Consider the following 20,066-nt stretch of genomic DNA (forward strand, 5'->3'; position numbering starts at 1 on the left):
TTCTGGTTTCCTTCTCTGTGTTTAACTTGTCACCCTGCTCATCTCTTGCTTTGAGATTTATTGTCCAATTGTTAGAGCATCTCTCTGGGTGTTATCTTCTCTGCTAAATGAAAACTATCGGCATGTCCTGACCCTGTTCTATAGTTTCAGTCTCTCTCTACACACATTGCCTGCTCTAAGGTGTAGTCTGAGCTGCATTTTTTCCACACTTGCATTTTTCACATTTTTTTTAATTCACTTGGAAATAAATGATGTATTTCTCTTTCAAGGCACAAGTGGATATTTAAAACTGTTTGTAACATTTGTAACTACTCCTGGCAATGGGCTCATGCTAGCTTGAAAACTAAAGTAACTGCAAAACCAATATTCGTCCAATAAAAGGTATTACATCATGTCTTTATTCCAATGTCTTTGTGTTTTCAATATTACAGATGTGAGACCCATTATTACAGGCACCAAAATGCAAAATAAATTAATTAAATATAATCAGATTTTGTAAAAAGCAACTTGCTTTTGCACCATTAAAGTTGAGCTTTGACACCCCCAGTGCTCCAAGATATACCAGTAAGCTTTTAGTCTGTCTGTCTGTGTGCGTCTGTGCATCTGTCTGTGTGTGTCTGTCTGTGCATCTGTCTCTGTGTGTCTGTCTGTGCATCTGTCTCTGTGTGTCTGTCTGTGCATCTGTCTCTGTGTGTCTGTGTGCATCTGTCTCTGTGTGTCTGTGTGCATCTGTCTCTGTGTGTCTGTGTGCATCTGTCTCTGTGTGTCTGTGTGCATCGGTCTCTTTTTGTCTGTCTGTGCATCGGTCTCTGTGTGTCTGTCTGTGCATCTGTCTCTGTGTGTCTGTCTGTATCTGTCTGTGTGTGTGTGTGTGTGTGTGTGTGTGTGTGTGTGTGTGTATCTGTGTAGTTCCAGTCTTCTGAGTATTGCAGTTACGCTGCTCAGAGCTACAATAACCATGTGATTAGAGCTCACCAAAGACAAAATAATTGCACAAGACAAAAACAGAAAAAAAACTCAAAACAATATTTCTGGAGCGTTACTTTTGGAGCTGGATAGTAAACACATTTAGTTGGTACTACCCCTAAATAGTGTGATGTAAAGGTGTATAAACTGCCTTCATTACTTAACCCCAGAAATAGTCATCCTGTCAAATTTAGTCTGTCTGGCCAACAATGAAATTGGCCATTACTCCGTAAGTAGTACTCCGAATTTTGAGTATTTTTTTTTTAATATAATCTCCAGTGTTACCCCTGTGTTTTTTTTTTTTTCTTGCAGGGAACTTGCAACAGACATAGTAGATTTGCTTTGAGCACTTTCAGTACAGGTTTGGATCTTTGACAGGCCTAATAGCTTTATTTTGTGGGTAGATAGGCTAACCTTATTTAAATATTTCCCACCTTATTCTGCTAAACATTTACCTCGATTTCCGACTGGTACATCTTAGTGTTAAAAATGTGAGTGTTTTAAACCTCACAGTTTTGCAGCAGTTGTGGTATTACTGTCTAGACTGTCCCCCCTCCCCTTAGTCAACAGTGTCACATTTTCTTTTTGATTTGGAAATTCTAAGGTTTACAATGAACATATTATCATGTAAAACAGATCTGCTTTCATAGGTGTTGGTCTTCAGAACAGCTACTACTGATGTCTTTAGCATTAGAACACTGTGCTTAAAACTTTTTTTTTCCATGCTGCTAGCTTCACCCACTTTGCATTACTCCCTCCTGCTTTATCAGTTCTTTCCTACTGCAAAATTATGTTAGGCTTGCTAGAAGTGGCCCCATGCTTCAGTTTTTATTCAGTAATGTTTGGGAAATTTTCTTATTCAGATAAGCTAGCTTATTTTCTTATCTCTTTAGTACTTGATATTCCAGTTGACCATTGACATTAGTTTGAAGTATTCTGTTATATATTTTTGTGTCAGGTTGGGGTGGGCATGGTCCTTTTCAATTATAGTCATTGCTACTCTGCCATCAAGTGTGCTTATGGTTAACAAATTCCTGTTGCTGACAGCTAAACAAAACATTTCATTCATTCAAAAGCAAACCTGTTCTTCTTCAGTGTGACGTGCAGCAAAAGGAGGCGTAACAAGGCCTTGGAAATTGATTTGTTGTCTTTGAAGCTTTTACATGTGTAGAGGCAGGCTTGCAAATATACTTTGCTGTAGATGAGGGTTCCTTTTCTTTCCTGTACCTGCTCCAGAAAGCACATAACTGATGGGTTCAAGGCTTATTCTTGTAGTGACCAGAGTGCTTTATTTAAGTCCTCGAATTCGTATTAGATACAAGAAACTGTGGGTCAGTCATCTGACACCAGGTATAAAGTACCATGTTTTATTATGGTGGAAGCCATTCATTCTACTGGTGAGGCTTTATGTGTTAATGTAGACATTTCCATTTTTTTGATTGCTGTCCGTAGATTAGAAGGTCACCTGCCTCACCAGTTTTTGATTAATGACCTTTTGGTAGTGGCTGTTATAAGGCTGCCAGCATGTATATGACCTTGGAGACAAACATTGATTTCTGAGATCTTGGGACACCAAGTATCTGCCACACCACTGTTTACAGGCATCTTTCTCCTCATTGACTGTATGTCAAGTGCTGAACCCACTGATGCTTGTACAGATGCAGCAGTCAATGTACTTTAACTTGTGCCTAGTTGTCTGTCTATGACATGCCTTAAAAGCACTTTTTTTATTTTCCCATGCAACAGGAGAGATGGGCATCTAATGACCAGGCATTTGTTAATCTGTTTTCTGTTGTATTTTTGTCCTTTATAAAGAAAATTTTGAATTTTGATCTAGATCCCTATTTCAGGCCACCATTTTTCTTCTGCTGGTGTCTCATTTGGAGTATAGTGTTGGCTATCCATATCTCTATCCTTCCTTTTACTTTTCAGGTGTACACATTAGCCATCCCAATCTGACAGCAAAAAGCATGACTACACCTTTTATCGCTTCAGACTCTATCTTCTGAGCTCCCAAAACCCAGAAACTATGCTTTCAATTTTGGCCACATGGGAACCAGATTTCAGTTCCATAATGGAGCACTTGGAGGAGTTGTAGGAAGAGCTGTTGCTTCTTAATCACCTTGTGATGGCCTTAGATTCAGAGAGATCCTTCATACCATGCTGGAGGAGGGATGGTGAACTTCCGGTGCTAGTGTCCTTGCCCCAATGGTGGCTGCTACAATCTGTTGATTCACAGAGTAGTTATCAAGAGTGGTACCTTCTGTTGTGAGCATCCTTCAAAATACCACTCCCATAGCTTGGGGAAACAAACTGAAATTGTAGCCCCAGTCCTTAGAAAGGCTTTAAAGGCTTATCACATATTTAGACTTTTAAAGGGAGCTGATGTTGGGTCAAGGCTACAAAGATAAACAGCACTATCTCTGCCAGAGGTTTGCGAAAACATCCATTCCTAAGATCAGCCTACCCGTGCTGCTAATTAACTTCTAGGTCAATGAGGTGATCATATCTCTCAACCTTCCAGCATTACAAATCTTAACACTAACTTTTACACATCATAGCAAATGTTCAGAAAGAGGAGTTCCTGTTTTCACAATAGAGGTCTTTATATATGCTGTGTAGTCACTAATAGTGGATCTTTGTTTAGACTAAGTTTATATATTTAATAAAGTATGATTACATAAATGGGTCTAATGTTATGAGGGACATCATAAATCTACGAAGACCAAGGCTAAATCTAAGGCACAAATCATAGCTCTATGCCTAAATCATTGCAGTTGAGAAGTATGGGACTGATTTGAAATGCGAGTGTGCTGTTCTCAAATTTATCTTGACGATCTAGCAATTTAACACACATGCTTCATTCCCATTAAGATGTGATGTATGAAATGCATCATATAGCAGATAAGTTTCCTAAAAGACTCTGTCAAGACACCTGTCTGCTTCCACAACAGTGAGAAACTTACGGCCCGTTTTGCCTACAGTGTCTGGGAAGGGCTAGTCAAGGTGTCATCAGCACTTGTGGTTGTAGCTTGCAGTGTTTACTGAAAACACCAGAGTGGCCTTTTTGGGTTCACCTTTTAAAGGTCTGTTGTTGTTTGACCCTGAAATTGATGACTCTCTGAAGAGGATGAAAGAAAGTAACAAACCCTTATCTAACAAACCTGCAATTGCAGGTGTATAACGTCCTCTATAATGTTCTTTTGCTAGAATGCAGAAGAGTCAGCCGCACTGCTCTTTCTAAGCTGAGCACATGATCAGTTGTGCATGCCTAGTGAGATCTCTATACACATCAGTTGTGCTTGTGTGAGGAAGAGCGGTCTTAAACAAAATCCTTGTAAAAAATGTAATAAGTACTAACATTAGGCTATCATTGTTATGGACAAGCTCATTGTAGCTCTTGCAGGAACAGTTAACATTTCGTTAACTGTAATGAGGTACTACTGCATTCCATGGCTCAGTTATGGTCTGCTAACCATACTTCTGGTTAGGAAAATGATCTGTAAGCGTGTACTGTACCACTCATCATTAGATGCTTAGGAATCTCAGCCAGGAAGACCAAATAAATAACCTTCCTCTCATATACAGAGATACAGTGATCATTAAACTCCATTTTAAGCTGTGTAAAGAACACACCTCCCTGTTTACAAAGTGTTTGGGCTGATAAAGGAAATGTAATGTTCTCATGGTTCTCAACTTATAATGGAAAGTCTTCATGCTGACACTACATATCCTTCATATTAATCACTGATGTAGTCATTGTGACATTGCCAGCCCAGCTATCTGGAATTTTGTAAATAATTCTGTGTCATTTGTGAATATTGATATGATTTATACAGAACTCTGTGTTGTGTACTGAACTTCAAGAATGCAGCCACAGCATTGCCTGCTGGAACATAGAAGATTAACTTACAAAACTTCAAGAAAATAAGTTGAAATTAAGTGCTTTACGGTGTGCCATAAAAGTTGATTACAATGCAGCAAGCAGACACAATATCTAAAGCCGGAAGTTTTTCTGTCGTCTGAAAAGAAAAGTAATTACTAGGTTTAAAATGTAAAGTGTTTGACTGCTTTATGACTTCCTAGCAGCTACACAGATGTTCTCCGTGTTTCACTGTTGCAGGTAGCCCTCAGTCGGCCTGATTAACAAAGTCTTGGGTCCTGCGTTGGTTGCTGTCTCTTCTTCCATGATGTCAGGTCATCAGGGGTATAAAACATGCAGTCGACGTCATTGCATCAGTCTTTCTTGCCGTGCGGTGCCCAAAGCAGAATCAGTTTGCAAGTGCCAGTCGGCCGACTCCTGAAATTTTTGTTTTCGAGTTTCAGAACCGAAGTCTTCAACTAAAAGCTAAGCACCCCATTGGGGAAACTTTTCCTTGCTCTAAACCGATGTTAGTAAAAGTAAATAATTGCATTTCTTGTGGAAAGCAAATACCTCATAAAGATTTTCATTCGTACTGTATCCCTTGCCTAGGCCCTGACCACGACGTACCTTGCTGTCAATTTTGTGCCTTATTTAAACTTTCCATCGTCGGTGTATCTGCGCTTCTAACTTTCTTGGTACTCAATTCAGTTATCCTGATATGTCTTCGGTAAGCCATCCGACTACCGACATTCCAAAGAAACGCAAAGATAAAGTCAGAGGCCGCCCAGTTCGCCCTTACTCAGTGTGGTGCTTTTGCAGCCACTGATACCCACTAATTCAGATTCGCAGGCCTCTACTGAGACCCATTCGGAGTCCGGTATGCCGCGAGATGCTTCAACTGTGGAACCTGCGAATGTCTCTACCTTGGATGGGTCCGGAGCCGCTGTGCAGGCACCGGCTTCGGAGGGTGTATTCAGGCCTACTGACTTGCATATTAAACCGGCGCCATCTTCTTCTTCAAGGCCTAAAACTCGAACCATGCATAGAAAACTGACGCCCAGACTGCATGGTCAGGCCTCTATGCCTAAAGAGCAAATGATAAGAATGACTGTGAAGACCTTATTACTTTAATCAGGGGAAGCCAACCTTCCCCCTCTGAGACCTAGGATTGAGTTTGCTTATGATATTTCTGACCAGGATTCTGAAATTTCTGTTTCCTCTGATGACCAGAATTTACCCTTGTCTACCTGTGAGGATTCTGATGCTGAGGACTGTATTCCCTTTGCTCCCCCCCCCAGAGGATTTCTCTTTTGGTGAAACCTTGCATACTCTCAGGGAGCTTTTTCATTGGGAAAGTCAGGATTTATCTGATTCTAAAAAGAGGAGGCTTAGGGATTTCTTACTCCTGCCCCAGCACAGGCCTTTAGGTATACCTCCTGTACTGGACATTGTTGATAATGCCTTTTCGGAATCTAGCATGGCCCCTGACTCTCTACCTCTCTACCTCCTGCTTCCAGAAAACCTGATAGATATTACAGGGTTCCTGACTCTCACAAGTTCCTTTTCAAAAATTCTACTGCCAAAAATCCTACCCCCTCTGACAGAGACTCTAGGGCACTGGATAGATGTGGTAAGAAGGCATACACTTTTGCAACTTTGGCCATTAGGGCCTTGAATTGCCAGTTTCATATGTTAAAGTATCAGCTGTATATTATTGGATTGCTTAAACAGAAAATTATGTTGACTCCCGATTATGCTGAAAATAAGGATTTACAGGATTTTATGCATTCTAACAAGTTGGTAAACATACATTGCAATGTGGTTTTGATTCACTAAAGACATCTTGCAGGGCTAGGGTAACTGGGTCTGTACTTAAAAGGCATGCTTGGCTTAAGGAGCAATCCTTGCCAGATCATGTTAAAGCAAAATTACTGGATGCTCCCTTAAATCAGGGCCACCTGTTTGGCAACAAGGTAGAAGAAGTTCTTAAAAAGATGGAGGAAAAAGCTAAATCTATGCAAACTGTTAAAGACTTTTTACAGGTAAACCTCCAAGATTTAGTAGGCATTGGCCTTCTAAGAATTGGTCCTTTCCTGCCTCTTCCTGACATTCTCAGACAAAACCTAGATCCAGCAGAGCACACAGGCTTCAGTCCCAGGGGACGCACAGGACTAAGCAGTGGGGGGCCTCCACTTCCAAATTTGGGGGTAAGAAAACTCCCCCCCTATGGTAAACTGTATCAATGACATATTTTTAAAACTTCCAAGCACTTCTCATCTGACTGCCCCTTTGGGGGGAAAGATTGCACTTCATGCAAAGAAATGGGGACTCATTACCCCGGACAAATAGGTTTTTAATATAGTGTCTCAAGGATAAAGATTTCACTTCCACACGTCACCAACTCCAAGCGGTTAGCTGGATCTACCTCCAAAGCAGTGGGCAGAGGCCCAAAAGCAAGTACTCTCTCTCTCGTAAGCATAGCTGCTATTCAGTTGGTACCAGAAGAGAAAAAGGGACAAAGTTTCTACTTGAGATTTTTCCTGTTACTCAGAAAAGACCATTCATGGCATTCTATCCTGGACCTGCCTACTCTAAACACCTTTTTGCTGATTCCAAAATTCAAGATGCTGATTCTTCACCAGTTGCTTCCTATGCTAAGCAAAGATGCCTGGTTGGCAACACTAAATTTAAAGGAAGCATACCTGCACATACCAATTGGAGAATCTTGCAGAAGATACCTACGCTTCAAAGCAGGCTACACGCACTGTCAGTTCTCTGCACTGCCCTTTGGCTTATCTACTGCGCCCAGGGTATTCACAAAGTGCCTAGCTCCAGTCATTGCATTTTGCAGGCAAAGAAATATTTAAATATACCAATACCTGGATGATTGTCTAATTCAGGCAGAAAACCAGGGCATACTTTTGAATCATCTGGATTTTGTACAGAGGGTGCTAACTTGTCTGGGTGTACACCATAAACGAAAAGAAATCACACCCGGTACCCTGTCAACAAATTGTATTTCTGGGAGCGAGCTTGAGTACAACTTCCTAGATGGCTTTCCTCATGCCACAGAAACAAATTCACTTGACAACCTAGTTCAAACAAGTGGTCACAAAAACCTTGCTATCTGCAAGGCAAATACTACAAGCCTTGGGGTTCATGGCCTCCTGCATTCTGCTGATTCCATATGCAAGACTGCATATGAGGAAACTACAATGGTATCTAAAAAGCCTATGGTGTCAACATTCTCAGGATCTAGAACCAATGATTCCTGTCATTCCTTGTCTACGCCTAGAGTTCCTTTGGTGGGCAGAGGCCTGCCACCAGAACATGGGACTACCATTCACACTACCCCCTGCCACCCAAAGGCTAACAGATGCATCAGACTATGTATGGGGGGTGGGGCACCTGGCAGGGAAGTGCATGCAGGGCAAATGGAACCCAATTAAAATGAACCTTCACATCAATCATAAAGAAATGTTAGCTGTACAGAATGCTCTGACAGCCTTCAAGGACCACATTCTTCCAGGACAATTAATGGTAAAGACGGACAACACCAATGTTATGTGGTACATAAACAAGCAGGGGGGTACACATTCTTATCCCCTCTGCAGACTAGCCATGGCATTGTGGAACACAGCCTTGAGCTCCCAAGTACATCTACAGGCTCAATTCCTGCCAGGAAAACTAAATACACTGGCAGATGGACTAAGCGGAACCCTCATGGACCCACACAAGTGGAAACTGGAACCAAGGATTTTCAACATGTTGACAAGCAAATGGGGGAGCCCAGATATAGACCTGTTTGCCTCCCCCCAGAGCTATCAATTGGAAAAATTTTGTGCAAGAACTCCCCACAGACAAGCTTGGAAAGTGGATGCTCTGTCCTTCAGCTGGAAAAACCTATCAGTTTATGCCTTTCCTCCTCTGCCTCTGCTCTCCAAAGTACTACTAAAGATCAAACAAGACAAACCAAGGATGATTTTGATTGCACCAGCCTGACCATGCCAACACTGGTGCCCCCTCCTGCGCAGTGCGTTACTGTTGGCCCCATGGCACCTGCCTCAGACTCCTGTCTCAGCAGGAGAACCAGATTCTGCACCCTCAGCTTCAAACACTGAACCTAGCAGCCTGGCTAATTACCTAAGCTCTCCTTATCCCTCAGTAAACCAGTGATGGATGTCCTAGTACTAGAAAATCTTATGCTGAAAAATGGAAAAGATTCTGTGCCTGGAACCAGTCTCAAGGGATGAGCACAGAAGTGCCCCATTTACCTCAGATTTTACAATACTTAACTGAGATGCTTCACAAGGGCCTGTCTTTTTCCTCAATAAAAATTCATGCCTCAGCCATTTCAGCTCATTAGAACACAGAACCTCCCCTCTTCTCTCTTCCACTGCTCAAGCAGTTCCTCAGAGGGGCCAAAAATCTAAGACCACCCAGGAGAGTTCCACCTCCATCCTGGGACCTTAACTTTGTATTGGAGAAACCCGCCCTTCCTCCTTTCAAGCCAACTGCTACTGCAGATTTAAAATTCCTTTCTTGGAAAACAGCTTCCCTTTTAGCCATTACTTCAGCAAGAAGGGTATCTGAATTACAGAACCTTATGGCAGTGGAGCCTTTCATCATCTTTCATGTGGACAGAGTGCCCCTCAGAACCAATCACTCTTTCATGCCAAAGGTGGTATCCAGTGTGGCCTTTAATCAGTCCATTCATTTACCTACCTTCTTTCCTAATCCACAGAACAAAGGGAAACGGATACTGCACTCCTTAGATGTGCACAGACAACTTAGATTCTACTTGGACAGGTCTAAACCTCAAAGGAAATCTAAACAACTGCTGGTGGCATTTGCTGCAGGGACAGAGGAGAAAGCTATTTCAAAGCAAACTATCTCCAAATGGATAGGCCATTGCATTCACTTATGCTATAAGCACCATGGAAAACCTATCCCACAGGGGATCAGATCCCACTCAAGGAGGGCTGCATCTACCTCTACAGCCTTTCTCAGAGGTGCACCTACCAGGGACATCCTAGAAGCTGCTACCTGATGTTCTGTACATACTTTCATCAAGCATTACTATTTGCCAATTTTCTCTAAATCCAGAGCTGGCTATGCCACTGCAGTTTTGCAGGGCCTTATAGCTAGTCCTAATGCTATCTAAATTCCTCCTCCCAGCCTTAGCTTTGGGAATCTGCCCAAATGTAATGACTGCAACAGTGAAACACGAAGAACATAGTATAGTTGTGTACACTTACCATAAATGTAGATGTTTGAGTGTATTCACTGTTGCAGTCCTGGTTACCTTCCCTCCAGCCACCTGACTTTGTTTGGCTATACCTGTTCTCTCCTTTTCAATGCTTAAAAGCTTTTTGGTGTATTTGCTTTTTTGTTTGACGTATAACCTTGTATATTTATAGATTTAATTGCTTCCCATTAGGGGGGCACCTGACATCTGGGGCAAGAAAAACTGATGTAATGACGTCGGCTGCATGTTTTTATACCCCTGATGATCTGATGTCACGGAAGAAAAGACGGCAACTAATGCAGAACCCAAGACTTTATTAATCAGGCCGACTGAGGGCTACCTGCAAGCAGATAACCCAAATATAATGACTGCAACAGTGAATACACTTGAACATCTACATTTATGGTAAGTGTACACAACTGTACTTACTGAGCACATCTGAGAGAGATGTATTTTTAACACAGAGATGTTAGGTTTCTGTTTAGCCTCGGAACTAAAGTCCACTAACCCAGCAGTAATGTTTCATATTGATTTAAGAACTCTCTCAGGGAGAGACTATGCCTTTTGTATTTGTCTTTGGATCTGACAAAATCCACTTATCACCATCTGCACTTGCCTTGCTAATAGTAAGTAACTAGGGAAACGTAATTTCTTTTAGATATAGATAGAAATATAATAAAGATTAGTTTAGATGTTTTCTGTATTTATTTGAGACTGTTCTGCAATGTTGTTTTAAAATATTTCCTGTGAGTTTGAACTCTGAAGTAACTGTGTTTGAGTACTTTGTTCTTTTGTTTATTATTACATATATTTAAACCTGTCTTTGTGGCTCATAATTGTGAGACATATTTAAGCTTTTAGAGTACTTGCATATGTATTTGGTGACACATTTCAGCCCACTCCTAAATAGCCTTGCAAGTCTTGGTCAAAGCTAATGTTTGATTAATCGTAACATTACACAGTAAGATTGGACACTCTTTTTGTAAGGGCCTTGTAGTAGCTGATAAGTAAGGGTGGCTGATGGCAGCTGGTACTGCCTTATAGTCTGGGCAGAAGGGGGAATAGCTAGTAAACTTGTGGCAGCCTTTCCCAGGTGTGTGTGTGTTTGTATATGAATCAAATCTCTAAGTGTGTATGTGTCCGCTACTTGGGCAGAGACACAAATTACTGGTTGAACAGAGAGGGTGCTGGAGGTCTTAGCTTGGTCACATGGCTGAGATCTTAATCCTATAGCTGTGCCAGTGGGGAGTCTTATTGGGGATCTGGAGAAAGAGTGAGAAACCAGCCCCAGACTGACTGTGATCTCTGTGTGCTCTTAAGAGAAATTGTACTTTACTGTGTGTGTACTTGTCATCCACCCGTTGTGTACATCCCGCACTGTTGCCAGTGGTGAGGCGCCTTGGTTACTAGGCCAATGCAGGAGCATCACCATATTAATTGGTTGGCAGTGGTGAGATATCCACGTCGCATATTAATTTGTCGATAGTGGTGAGATGGCCACATCACCTATTAATTGGCTTGTAGTTGTGTGGATATTGAATTCCAGTAGCTTGTGTACAGTGGTCACTGAAGGTGTTTTTTACTCTCAATCAGCCATGCAGTGAACATTCAGGGTTCATATCACAATTGTTTTATTTTTTTGTTAGATTAGTTAGTCAGGGAGAGCAGGCAAGCATGTCAGCAGAGGAATATGGCAAACTGACAAGGAGCCAGTTGGCTGAGATGTACAGGCTAAAGGACTGGTGCATGCCAACCTGACTAAACCAGACATGATTGCAGCTTTAGTCACAGCTACGTCACATAGGTTCATATGTTCATAGGTTTGACTAAACCAGACATGATTGCAGCTTTAGTCACAGCTACGTCACATAGGTTCATATGTTCATAGGTTTATACTAGGCTATCTGCCCTAAGGCATTTATAAGCCTAGCCCAAATTTTTGTGGCTTACGCCACCCCTTATATGAAAAAATACTGTGCCCATTAGTTTGTTGTGCCTCTGTCCAGCAGTGACACAGAGATGATTCCCGGGATAAACCTACGATCTCCCATCCACAGGTCAAGATTTCTCTTGAACAGAGCCAGCGAGGTGCTCTGCCTCACATGGATCGGGATTTTATTCCACAGCATAGGGAGTCCCTGAGTGATAAATCTATCCCTCCAGCGCGTCCTATTTATATCCGTGCTAAGGTTTAAGTCGCTTGCTTTAGTGGTTTTGGTGGATTTGGATTTTTTGAGGTGGAGTATGTCCATTAATTCCGGGTTGGACATGGCCTTGTATGTCAGGCACATGTCACCTCTGAGCAGACGGTATTGCAACTGAATAGAGCTGGACTTTCTTCAATCTGGCAGCATATGACAGATTTTGGAGTCCCTTTATCCTTTTGGTGAGGAACTTTTGGGGTCTCTCCAATTGCTGCAGATGTCGGGTGAGATGCATCCCGAATGGGGCATTGTACTCTATCATTGGTCTGATAAGTGAAGAGTACAGGGGAACAATGACCTCACTAGATCTGGATGTGAATCCCTTCATGATCAGGTGGGCAATGTAGAAGGTCTTTCTAACCACTTTAGCAACATGAGTGTCAAAAGAAAGGCCACTGTCAACCTGGGTCCCCAGGTCCCTGATAACCTCTTCTGTGCTTAGTGGATTGCCACCTATATGGTAGCTTGGGGTTACCTTGTTTTTCCCGAAGGGTATGACTATACATTTTTGGCGTTTAACTTCAGGCCATGACTCTGGCACCAGCTATCTGTTTCCGTGAGTCCCTTCTGAAGGATATCCGTGTCCGATGCACTTTCCACTATGGCCCAGTTTGCAGTCGTCTGCAAACTTTGTCAGCCAAAGTCCTCCCATGTTGGCCTGTACTTGTGAGAAGTAGATGCCGAACAATAGGGGGCCAAGGACCGAGCCCTGTGGGACACCACTTGTGACCGGCTTGGAATCTGACATAGCGCCAGCAACTCTAACCCTGTGGGTTCTGTCCTTAAGCCAGTTTGCAACCCATCTTGTGACATATGGGTTTACATTTAAGCTGGTAAGTTTTTCTACAATACCCGAGTGGGGTATTGTGTCGAAGGCCTTTGCAAGGTCAAGGTAGGCTGTATGGACTGCCTTTCCCTCATCAATGGCCTTGGTGACTGTTTCAAGAAGTCGACCAAGTTCAAAAGGCATGATCTGCCCTTGACGGCCAAACTGGGTCGGGTCCAAGGTCTGCAAGTCCCGTAGATCTTTGTTTATGAGCTCCATTATGATCCTCTCCATAGCTTTGTAGACTAGACTTGTTAAGCTTATGGGGCGGTAATTACCAGGGTCCGTAGAGGCACCGCCTTTGTGGAGTGGGACCACAGTTGCCATACGCCACTCCTTGGGCACGTATCCTGTGGTAAGGCTGAGATTAAACAGCTGCCTTATGTGCGGGTTTAATTCCTCATTTAGCTCGTGTAGCACACAGCCGGGGACACCATCCGGTCCCATTGATGCTGTGTTTTTAGCTTTAGAGAGAGCAGCTTTCACCTGTGCATTTGAGATGTCTGGGAGGCTACACTCTGCTGGGATAGTTATCTCTCCTTTAGGGGGGAGAGGGGTGAAGTTTGCACTGAACCTGTCTGCCAGTATGTTGGCAATGTCTGTGGGTTCAGTGATTTTTGTATCATTTTGGACTAATTCTGAGCATATCTGGGAGTTTCCACCCAGGTTCCTAACATAGCTGAAAAAGGCCTTATGATTGTCCTTTGAATCCATGGCAATTTTTCTCTCAAAATTGGCCTTAGTTGATTTTATGAGTGCTCGTATTTTTTTACTAATAATGATCAGGGTGACTTCCCTTTTATGGATTTTGTTCTATCATGTAATAGCTTTCTCCTCTTATTGTAAAGTTTGTTAATGGCTGGGGTCCACCAGACTGGACGTTTGCCCTTTGTGGAAAGAGTCTTGGTTTTATTTGGGATTGCCTGATCCATGCAGTCCTGGAGGTGTTCATAGAAGGCATTTGTAAGGGCTTCCGCAGCTTGGGTTGTGGTTTCCACTGGCTCAGGGGCCTTGAAGGATACCACACCAGTCTTGAGTAGTGTGAAGTTTGCTTTAGAGAAGTTCTTCACTGTGGTCTTTTTTGTTTGGGGTGGGGGCGGGATGTGGATTTCCAGTGAGATTAGTTCATGATCAGATCTCACCAATGAGGGATATACTTCCGGTGTGGAGCATTTTGTCCCTATGTTTGTGATAATGAGATCTAGTATATTTTCTCCTCTCGTGGGAACAGTGAAGAATAGCAACCAGGAGGACAACCAGGCTGGCCTTGGAGATGTACAACTCTTAGATAATGGGCAGCTCAACCTTTCCACAGAGGACTTAAAAATCCATATGGAGTTAGAGACTTGAGCTCGACACCAAGCATTTGGAAATAGAGGCAGCAGAGAGACTGAGATGTCTAGAGACTGAGGAAAAGGAAAAACTGCAACGTCTGAAGGTTGAGAAAAATGAAAAAAGTGCAACGTCTGAAGGTTGAGAAAAATGAAAAACTGCGATGCCTGTATATAGCAAATCAAAAATTTTTTGCACATAGTCAGCCCTGGAGAGAACAACCAACCCTCCCCCCTTATCTGGTTGCATGACCCTCAGGTTCTCACTTCTTAATTCATTTAAGAGACCCTTTTCCACTTCAGTGATATTAGCATCAACAGTATTTTTACCCAGTAAATGCCGGAAATCTGTTTCACACATTTCTTCCAATGCTTTAATAGCAAAGTACAGTTCAGGGTTAAAACTACTAGGCATTCTCAAACAGTGTATACAATTTGAGATCACATATTAGCTCACCAGTATCACTTTTCCTACTCTGTACATAATTAAAACCTTTACAAAAAGGTCAGCATGTTGTATTGTCATACATACATCAGTGTAGTTATAAACTTTGAAGTCTTTTTAGAGTTGGTAATAACATTCAGCAGCTGACCAGTTTTGTAAAGGTTTTAATTATGTACAGAGTAGGAAAAGTGATATTGGTGAGCTAATATGTGATCTCAAATTGTATACACGTAGACTTAATTTAAAATTCATGCATAGCAATGTTTTAATGCTAACAGTTAATGTTTGAGAATGCCTAGTAGTCTTAACCCTGAATTGCACTTTGCTATTAAAGCATTTGAAAAAATGTGTGAAACAGATTTCCATCATTTTCTGGGTAAAAATACTGTTGATGCTAATATCGAACCTGAGGGTCATGCAACCAGATAAGGGGGGAGGTTGGTTGTTATCTCCAGGGCTGACAATGTGCAAATAATTTTTGATTTGTTATATAGCAATACCTATAATGAAGCCTCTTTGAATGAGGTTAACATTGCTTATCATAAAATTGATAATGACCTTATGGACATGTTAAGCCAGGACCAGATAGGGATTGATGAGTATAATTATATGTCTACTGATGATCCTAAAATTCCAGGGATCTTTGGGATTTACAAGATCCATAAGGACTTGGTTAATCCCCCGCTTAGACCTTCTTAGAAGAAAATTATTTACCTGTGCCCCTGTCGAGCAGAGCCACAGAAGTGATCCCTGGGGTGAATTTCCTATTTCCCATCCAATCATCAAGATTTTTCTTGAAGAGTGCTAATGAGGAGCTCTGTTTGACATATATAGGTAGTCTGTTCCAGAGTATGGGAAGTCTCTGAGACAGGATTTTTAATTGTGAATTAATTTTTCAGTGGGTGTGGTTTGTAATATAAATGTTGAGCACTTGTGAGATGAATTTGTCTGATGAAGTTTGGCTATTGTGCCTTACGGAAGCGCTTACTTTTGTGATTTCTATCTGGGTCCTTTTGCAGTAAATTATCGTTGTTTAATTCAGCTGTTTGGGTCATTTTTGTTTTTTACAAGTTGGTGTTTTTTATGGTATTTCTCACAAAAATGATCCTAGGCATTAAACACGTGTCCTACATGGACAGACTCAGAAAACTCCAGCTATTCTCTGTCTCATATTGTCTACTAAGAGGTGATCTCTGCTTGCGTTAAAGCCATGTCTGACCCAGCCCTGTTAGAAATGCTACATCTAAAGAAATCCCAATTCTTCAGCACCACACGCTCCAGAGACCTCAACCTCATTATCACAATCAGCAGAACATGTTGGAGGGACAGGTTCATAACCCAGAGACTGCCCATGCTCTGGAATAGACTTCCCGTACAAGTAAAGCAGTTCACCTCACTGGCAGTCTTCAGGAGGAAATATTGATGAGTGGATGGGAAATAGAAACTTCACCTCTAGTTGTTCTACTTGATAGAGGCACTTTGATCTAACATCGGGCGGCACGATGCCATGGTACTTCTATGGGCTAGGCTTGTAAAGGCTCCAGGGCCATTAGCCTAGTACAAACCTATGAACCTATGAACGAAGCAAATTTGATTTAAAAATAAATACCAACCCAGGTGTGTGTGGGCACTTTAAAAATATTTACTTTATAAAAATCCAGTATTTTGAAGCATCATTGGCACATCTGCATCGACCTACGTTGTCACACTTAACAATATGATGACATGAAGAAGGGATGTAGGTGCTTTCAGTTCCTGTAGTGTCCAATACTGCCATTGTGCTTGGACCAGTACAATTGTTAAACATTATGCACACACAGGCAAACACTTGGACACCTGTATAAGGCTAATACTTAATGAATACTATTGTAATCCTTAAGTAATAGCATTGTCTGTATGGTCACTGTTTCACTTTGTGTAATTAATGTGGTGATGTGCACAATTCAGATAGAAGCACCTGCCCCTTGCATGCAACAAGCAAACTCTGAAACAAAGGGAAAAAAATAAACAATGACGTATCCATTTCCCCACAGCACTTACTCTTTGTTAGGGGAAATGGGGGGGGGGGTATGTCAGCAACATTTCTTAAATGTTCTCTTTAAACGGCAGCTGCACTATGCTGAAGCAAGGACTTCAGGTGTCTTCCCTCGAATAGACATCACTTACTTTTGCCCATAATAGCCATATAGAATGAAGGGGAGCAAGATTTGCTGTGACACTGCATTTATTTTATTTGGAAAATAGGAGTGGAACTGCCATTAGACATCAAAAAACTTTTCTATTATGGGGGAACAAAATGCAAGTTATGCATTTCATTTTTTTGACATGCCTATAATCTTTAAACTCAAATCTGTACGTACTTTGAAGGAAAAAAATTAGAAGAAAAAAATCTGTATTTTTCATTTGATTTGGTCAGAAAAGTAATTCATTCCCAAGTTGCACACTTTAAGTCTGATCTTTCTTTTAACCTTTTTTTTATTAGTGAAACTATTAAAACTGTTTACATAGGCCCCCAATATTTTACAACAGTATTCTCGGTGAACAAGAAGAGTTTGGTGAGAAGTCCATTCATTAGGTTGGTCGGGATGATATCCAGTAAAGATATATTCGATGTAGAAAGGAAAAAACTTGAAAAAATGTTTTTAGAAAGGGGTTATCCACATGAACTGGTAAAAAAAAAACATTAGTGATTATGTTTTTGACAACTGTGGAAACAAATATAAACTTTTACTGGGAGAGGGTTTAACAGGTGCAAGGTCCAACAATATACACATACACTTCCAGAAAAGACTAGTGGAGATGGGGAGAGTTTTTTAGAAAACGATGCGGACAAGAGAAAACTTACAAGGCTTTGGTTTTAAAATATAGTGCAGGCCCCAACATCATTAAGAATACTGTTGAAAAACATTGTGGGCTTTTGACATCTGTTGAAAAAGTGTAAGAAGTGTTGGGGAACAGACCTTTGTTCACCTGTAAAAAAGCCCCCAATGTAATGAATATTTTGGAAAATAACACAGGCAGTAAAGGGATACAAAATGGTTATGAAAAATGTGGTAGCTGTGCACAATGTAAACATTTTAGAACAATTAATTGTTTACTTGAAAGATGCAGCTAAGACTATTATATACCCTAGGATGGAAATTGCACTTCTAAAGGACTGGGCTATTTAGCTACCTGTAGTACATGCCCATCTTTTTTATGTCCAGAAGACCGGGAGATGCCTTAAAAAGTGAGTTTATTAGCATGTGTATGAAATTACCTGTAGTACATACCCATCTTTTTATGTCCAGAAGACCGGGAGATGCCTTAAAAAGTGAATTTATTAGCATGTGTATGAAATAGGGGCTAAAAATATTAACAATGCCCTATATAGGGGGTTCCTGTCAGAAGACCGAAGACGCATTTTGTCAAATGCGTCTTGGTCAAACTTCAAATGTCGAAAATGCAAAATGATGAAGCGGCATACAAGTGAATTCTTTCCCTGGGAAAGAAGTCACTTAGCTGCCTCCATCAGGTTGCCATTTTCGGCACTGTAGTGTGATCTCGGTGTTGGTATATTTAAGTAGGGTGTGTGTGGGGGGGCAAAGCCCTCCACTTTATGCAATCTTTTAATGTCTTTTTTTTTTTTTTTTTGGGAACAGCGATTTTTTTTCCCTGTTCAATGTGTTGTGAATTAGAACTTTTGAGTTTGATATAACAACGTTCGATCATTTGATCGTTCACCATTAAATGTTGTAACTATAAAGAGTTTTTGTTTTATATATTAGCGAATGTCACAGGAAACCTGGGGGGTGCGGCATGGAAAGATCATTTGGCAGCAAGCGAGTTACAGTGGCAAGTAAAGCTGGATATGCCAAACATTATCCAGGAATTGATGACAACTTGGCCCTTCTATGAAACAACAGTAGCCAACAGTTGAAGTGTAAGGAGACATTAAAACAATAAATTTAAGGTATAGAATTTTAAATTTATTGTTTTAATGTCTCCTTACACTTCAACTGCTGGCTACTGTTGTTTCATACGTGGCACTTTCCAGCCGTGCAGTACCTACGTGCAGGGCATTTCGTTTCGAACTTGGCCCTTCTTCCAGTGTGAAAAACAAGAACTAATAAATACTAGCATTTGTTCTTTGTTTTTTTATTTTTAATTATATATGTATATATTTTTATGTTGTGTTTACATAAAAAAATATGGTTCAGTGGTAGAATTCTCGCCTGCTATGTGGGAGCCCCAGGTTTGATTCTTTCTGCTTTTCCCGGTTAGGGGTCGCCACAGCGGAACTCTGGTCCGCTAATGATTGGCAGTGGATTTTTTTACGGCTGTCGAGGTGCCAGCCCGACATCCAACCTTCAGTGAAGGCACGCCCATTCTATATAGGCATGTCTTTTGAATGCCACTCGACTGCGGGGAGGACATGCAGACTCCACACAGAAGGTGCTCCAGCCGAGAATCGAATGGGAGAACCTCTTGCTGTGAGGCAACAACACTACCGCTGCACCACCGTGGCTTAGTAACAAGACAAAAGGGTATTTAAATAAAGTTGAATTTTATAAGTTGTTTGCTGATTTTAAACATTTTACCTGTGTGATGTGCCTTTAAGATCTGATTGCAGGTTTTTTACACTAGGGGAGATTTATTTAAAGGCAGCACCTGACTTGTGCATTTTAGATTCTGATGAAGTCTGTTGTATGCAAACGAAAAGCTGTATTGTGCATTACATAAGCTTAAATAAATTTGCGGTATCAACCTTCTACAGCAGTGCCTATCTTTGGATCCATTTTGCAGCTAGTGGTTTTGTTATTTGTTTGGATTATCTAGCTGGTTCTCCAAATTGTTGCATCAGTTTGTGAATACACACTACACTTACTAGATGTGCATAGGCAATTATGATTTTTACCTACACAGAATGGAAAATTTCAGGAAGTCTGAACAGTTGTTTCATTTTCAGACATGAAGTTTGTAAAACCTGTTACCAAAATTACTCTAGCCAAATAGCTTACAGATTGTAATTCTTATTTATGCACCAAATTGGGGGTTACCTTTTCGAAACCTCTCACAGCTCACTCTAATAGAGCCATGCTTCTTCATCAGTCTTTCAAACTAGAGCCTCCATGGATGACATTTGTGCAGCAGCAATTTGGGCTACTCCCCATACATTTGTTACTAATTACAAATTGGATG

The 20,066-nt window shown here is 41.3% G+C and overlaps 1 protein-coding gene across 1 annotated transcript in view; it reads left to right on the top strand.

Moving 5' to 3' along the window:
• The window catches only part of GPAT3 (glycerol-3-phosphate acyltransferase 3), a 1,164,625-nt gene that overhangs the window by 398,662 nt on the left and 745,897 nt on the right, over nucleotides 1–20,066 (top strand). The window lies entirely within an intron of this gene.

The sequence above is a fragment of the Protopterus annectens genome, chromosome 17.part0 (assembly GCF_019279795.1).
Source record: "Protopterus annectens isolate FY-2018-M chromosome 17.part0, PAN1.0, whole genome shotgun sequence".
Lineage (NCBI taxonomy): Eukaryota > Metazoa > Chordata > Ceratodontiformes > Protopteridae > Protopterus > Protopterus annectens.